This window comes from Sphaerodactylus townsendi, linkage group LG04 (genome assembly GCF_021028975.2).
Source record: "Sphaerodactylus townsendi isolate TG3544 linkage group LG04, MPM_Stown_v2.3, whole genome shotgun sequence".
NCBI classification, from domain to species: Eukaryota; Metazoa; Chordata; class Lepidosauria; order Squamata; family Sphaerodactylidae; genus Sphaerodactylus; species Sphaerodactylus townsendi.
The window spans coordinates 2461525-2466977 of NC_059428.1; positions in this window are offsets into that span (position 1 = coordinate 2461525).

Here is a 5453-nt window from a genome sequence, read left to right on the forward strand (position 1 = left end):
GGCGGCGCAATTAATCCTCCTCCTCCAAAATCCCTGTACTGAATGGGATTAATCTCTCCTTCCTCCGCAGTTCCTTTTGAGCACAGCCGCAGGGAGGAATTTGTCTCCCCGTCGATGCAGGAATGGCTTCAAGGCCTGGCCCAGTGCTCAATAACGGCCCTGCAAAGCAGACCCAGAACAGCGGTCCCATCTCCTGCCATAGCTCGCTCGGCCCCATGTTAACAGAAGAAGAGAAGGGATGCAGGGATGCTTTCCTACCCCGGTGGCCTCATATGTAGATGGGCTTATGATCACTGGTCCCAGGGGCGCTCTGTGGTACAGAGCTCAGGGGGGAGAGTGCTTCAGAGCATGCACAGAGATCCTTAACGCCCTCAGTAGGACACATCTGGCAACTGGAGAAAGGTGGAGAGGCAGGGATGTCGCAGGATGTATTATGATTATTATTAAGAACATTTAAGATGTTATTTAAGAACACATGAGAACATAAGTGTTTGGAAGATGCTGCCACAGGAGGTGGTGATGGCCACTCACCTGGATAGCTTTAAAAGGGGCTTGGACAGATTGATGGAGGAGAAGTCGATCTCTGGCTACCAATCTTGATCCTCCTTGATCTGAGACTGCAAATGCCTTAGCAGACCAGGTGCTCGGGAGCAGCAGCCGCAGAAGGCCCTTGCTTTCACCTCCTGCAGGTGAGCTCCCAAAGGCACCTGGTGGGCCACTCTTGAGGAAGACAACAGAGAGCTGGACTAGATGGACTCTGGTCACAGTCAGCTGGCTTGTTCTTATGTGCTTGCTTATGTTCTTAAAGACCCTTGCTTTCACCTCCTGCACGTGAGCTCCCAAAGGCACCTGGTGGGCCACTGCGAGTAGCAGAGAGCTGGACTAGATGGACTCTGGTCTGATCCAGCTGGCTTGTTCTTATGTGCTTATGTTCTTATTATGATGATTGCTGTTATTACTACTACTATTAATGATAATAATTGGATTGAATGTGCTGCCCCTGCCTTTTGGGCTCTGGGTGGCTCACATCGTGTAAACAGCCAAATATATATAAGCAATATAAAAAGCAATAAAAATATATATATAAGCAATATAAAATGTCAAGAACAGTATCAATATAGACATATAATATGTATTGCGACAACAACAAGACGGCAGTCGACAATATTCTAATCTAATGGCTGCGAACTTTCTGCTAGAAATATCCCATAAGCAACAGTATGTATGAATTAACTTCATTTGTTATATGTTGCAAGCTTGTATTCTGATGCGATTTAGATGTGATTTTATACTGTTTATGCCAAATAAAGGCGAAATGAAATGAAATATTCTAATCTACATTGATGAGATTGATGGTGGAATTCAATAAAAGAGGAGGAGGAGGAGGAGGAGGCCAGCATGCACACTGACATCATTTCCTGGATGAACCCAGTTTAGGATAAAGTTTCAGGAGATTCCTAGAGTGGCACACCATCACTTCCAGGTTTCCTCCAGAAGTGATATCCCCACCTATGCATTTAATAGTTTTTTCCCCTCCTGCTAGCGGGATAATGCCGAGGCCTGGTGGCTCTACCTTGAGTATCCATCACCAGCCTCATTTATCTGAGGCTACAGGAAAAGACTGCAGATTTGAGCCTCTCTCTTTTTTTAAACGAACCTTCTGCGACGCATTTGAAATACAGCCCCCCCTTTCCTTCCAGCTAAAACCAGCTGTTCTGGATGCTGGGTATGGCAGGCCCAGACTGGGAAGACCTTAATGAATGGTAGCAACCAGTGGTGGGATCGAAAAATTTTAGTAACAGGTTCCCATGGGGATGGGATTCAAACTGTGGCGTAGCACCAATGGGGCTGGGCGGGGCACAACGGGGCGTACCGGCATCTCCAGGGGCGGGGCATTCCTGGGGCTGGGCTGTAAATAAGCGATGGAAGCCACAAGGTCAGTCCCTTGGCTGGAAAGCAAATGCACGCGAGAAGCAGGCTGCCACGCATCACGGGTGCGCCGGTGCCCTCCTGCTAGACTTTGCTTCCAGTTCTGCTGCTACTCGCTGAGAGAGGAGGGGCTAACTAAAAGGCAAAAAAAATCACGCGGGCAGAATCACCCATTAGTAACCCCCTCTCGGCACACACAAATAACTAGTAACCTACTCTCGGGAACCTGTGAGAACCTTGCTGGATCCCACCTCTGGTAGCAACTCACATAATATGTGTGTTTCCTTAAAACCATTCATCACATTGCAAGCATGGGGAAAAACCCCAACTAGACTCAATCAGCAGGCAAAATATGCAGAGAGTGACAGATTGCAGCTCCTGGCAATGTGTTGTTCCTGCATCTGAAGAAGAAGTGTTTCCCCAAAAACAAGGCAGGTTCTTATATTAATTTTTGCTCCAAAAGATGCTGGGCCAGGGCATTGGCCGCAGGGGATGTCTTGTTGTTTTCACGATTTCGCTCGCCATTTACTTCAAGATCAGCTGCTACCGGAAATCCATAACTTCAAGGGTTTATTTGTGTAGGGCATATATTTCTTGCCATCTCTTCCAAAAATCCCAAAAAATCAAGAAAGGCTTTTATTTTGGGATAGGGTCCATTTCTGGGGAAAGGGGGTACTGATGCCTGTTGTTTATCATGCTAGGTTTATTGTTGTTCTTAACATTACGTTTTATGACTCTATGCTTATTGTTATTTATAATGTTATATTTATGATGCTGTTTTGAAGATACGATGCTATATCTACGATGTTGTGCTTATGATGTTATGATGCTATGTTTTCTGACCCTTGTTTGTTGATATTATGTTTTTGATGTCTGTAGCATGATGTTTTGATTGCTGATATTGTTATTATCCTGTTGCGCACCACCCCGAGCCTTTCGGGGGAGGGCAGTATATAAATTAAATACACCATACTGTACCATTTTTGAAGAGCAGCAGTGGCGCAGGGAGGTTAAGAGCTCGCGGTATCTAATCTGGAGGAACCGGTTTGATTCCCCGCTCTGTCAGCCGGAGCAATGGAGGCCATTCCGGGGATTCAGATTAGTCTGTGCACTCCTGGCACACGGCCAACTGGGTGACCTTTTGGCCAGTCACAGCTTCTCGAGCTCTCCCTGGCCCCACCTCCACCACAGGGGTGTATGTTGAGGGGGGGAAGGGCATATCAGATTGTAAGCCCCTTTGAGTCTCCTGCAGGAGAGAAAGGGGGGATATAAATCCAAAACTCTTCTTCTTTTGAAGCAGATACAGCAAAAACATTCTGATCCATTAATGGTGTTTCATGTGATGGGGGAAAGATGGTTTTCGCAAGCGCTGCTGTTTTGAATTCATATGCAGAAATCTTTCCTTGGCTTTTGCACCACCAAGTGTTTTTCGAAAGCGGATGGGCCCACGGGGGCCTTTTGAGTTCCCTAGCCAGGGTTGGCCACCTGGTCCCTGGATCCAATTCCCATACTGCAGTGGTTCTCAACGTTCCTAATGCCGTGACCCTTTAATACAGTTTCATGTTGTGGTGACCCCCAACCATAACATTGGTATATATAAAATATAAAAAGACCGTTTTCCGATGGTCTTAGGCTAAGGTGACCAGATTTTAACATTGATAAAGCGACTACTGACCTGGCTACGAAGAGCACAGGGCGTGGAAACAGGGAGTGTTCCCAGGCTGCGTGCCGCGAGCGCAGGGAGGCTGCCGTGACTGACCAGAGGCTTAGGCTAGAAAATTGAGCCTGTGGGCAAAATATAAGTAAGTCCTCACCGCAACCGCCTCCTCCACCACCATGACAAAAAAAAAGTTTTTTTGCACCAGGTCATCTCAAAGTGGCCATCAACATTATAGAACATGCCTCAAACTACATAAATCTCCGTAAAACCATATACTGATTTCGAAATAGACCATCATGAATCGGGCACGATTTTTTTACACCAAATGAAAATGAAATCACCAGCAAAATTATAGAACATAAACGATTCTGCAGGAGCACTCACAAAACAACTACGCATCCCATGCTCTGTGGTGCTGCAGTGGCACAAAACCTTGCTTTGAAAAGGATCCTAAGCGATTTTTGCACTAAATCATCCTGCAAAATCACCAGAACATCACAAAACTCCAGTCATTAAAGCCACATGTATGTAAACACAACAATCACACAGTCCACGCCATGTGGTGCCGTGAGGTGGTGCAAAACCTACTTTGAAAAAACATGGATCCTCATGATTCTTCCAACTTGGTCGTCACCCCTAAAATCACCAGAACATCACGCAGCTCATACCTCTAGACACATACGTCTGGAACATAATAATCCTGCATGCCATGCTCCATGGCACCATGGTATCGCTTCCAAAGTCAGATCCTCATGGACTCTCAGGATTTTTGCACTGGGTAACCCCAAATTCACCTTCACATCATACTACATTATGTTCATATGCACAGACTACCCCCCCCCCCCCACCCCCAAATATGGATCCTATGCTTTTTGGTGCCACTACAGTACAAAAATGGAGTTCCAAATTACAGATCCTCACGCCATTTTTCTGCCAGATTATAGCAAAAATCTCCCTCCCCATGGCACTAGATAGAAAGTTTTGGCAATAGAATCCCAGGCACTGGCTTTCAAACTCTGCCCTGCCTCCCATCCCCATGGCAACCAGGGCAGAAAGTTTTGCCAGCAGAAACCAGGCATCGTATTAAACTCTGCCCTCCCCATCCCATGGCAATTCAGGGCAGAAAGTTTTGCCAATTGCAGAAAACCGGCATGGGCAACCTGTGCCCCTCTGTCCCTTTCATGCCACCAGGGCAGAAAGCCTTTTGCCAGCAGAAACCAGGCACTGGCCAAAATCCTGCCCCTCCCATCCCCATGGCTACCAGTGCAGAACGTTTAACAAAAACTCAGTCACTTTTCACTTTAATAGCCAGGAGGAACAAGCTCAATAATCTCCCTCTGGTGTTTCATGCGCTTATGACTCTTCCTTTCCTACTAAGGTGGGCGCTCTACTGGCGGCTTTGCCTCCTGCCCATCTTTGCTGGTTATGGTGGCGAGTTTGAGCAAGCTTTGAGCAATGCCAGGCCGGTGGGTCGAGCCGCCGACTCTATCTTCGCCCCGTCTCTGTAGCAGCAGGGTTGGCGATCCTTTGCTCGCGAAGCCGCCTTACGCGGCCGCTGGCCTGCCAGTTCTGCCCGCTTTCGCTGGTTGCAAGGTTGGCGCTCAAGCGCCGCCAGGCCGTCGCCGCCGATTTTCGGTCGCTTCCAGTAGGCCTCTGAAGTAAAGTAGCTGGCGTATCCTTTGCTCCCATAAGCCGCCTGACGCTTCGCTGGCCCAGCCTCCTGCCCGCTTCGCTGGTTGCGGCATGGGCGCTTCGGGCGGTCGCCAGGCCGGAAGCCGCTGATCCATCTTCGTACCGGCCTCTGCAAGCAGCAGGGCGGGCGCAGTCCTTGCTCAGCTGCCCTGGCCAGTCGGGCTTCTGGCTC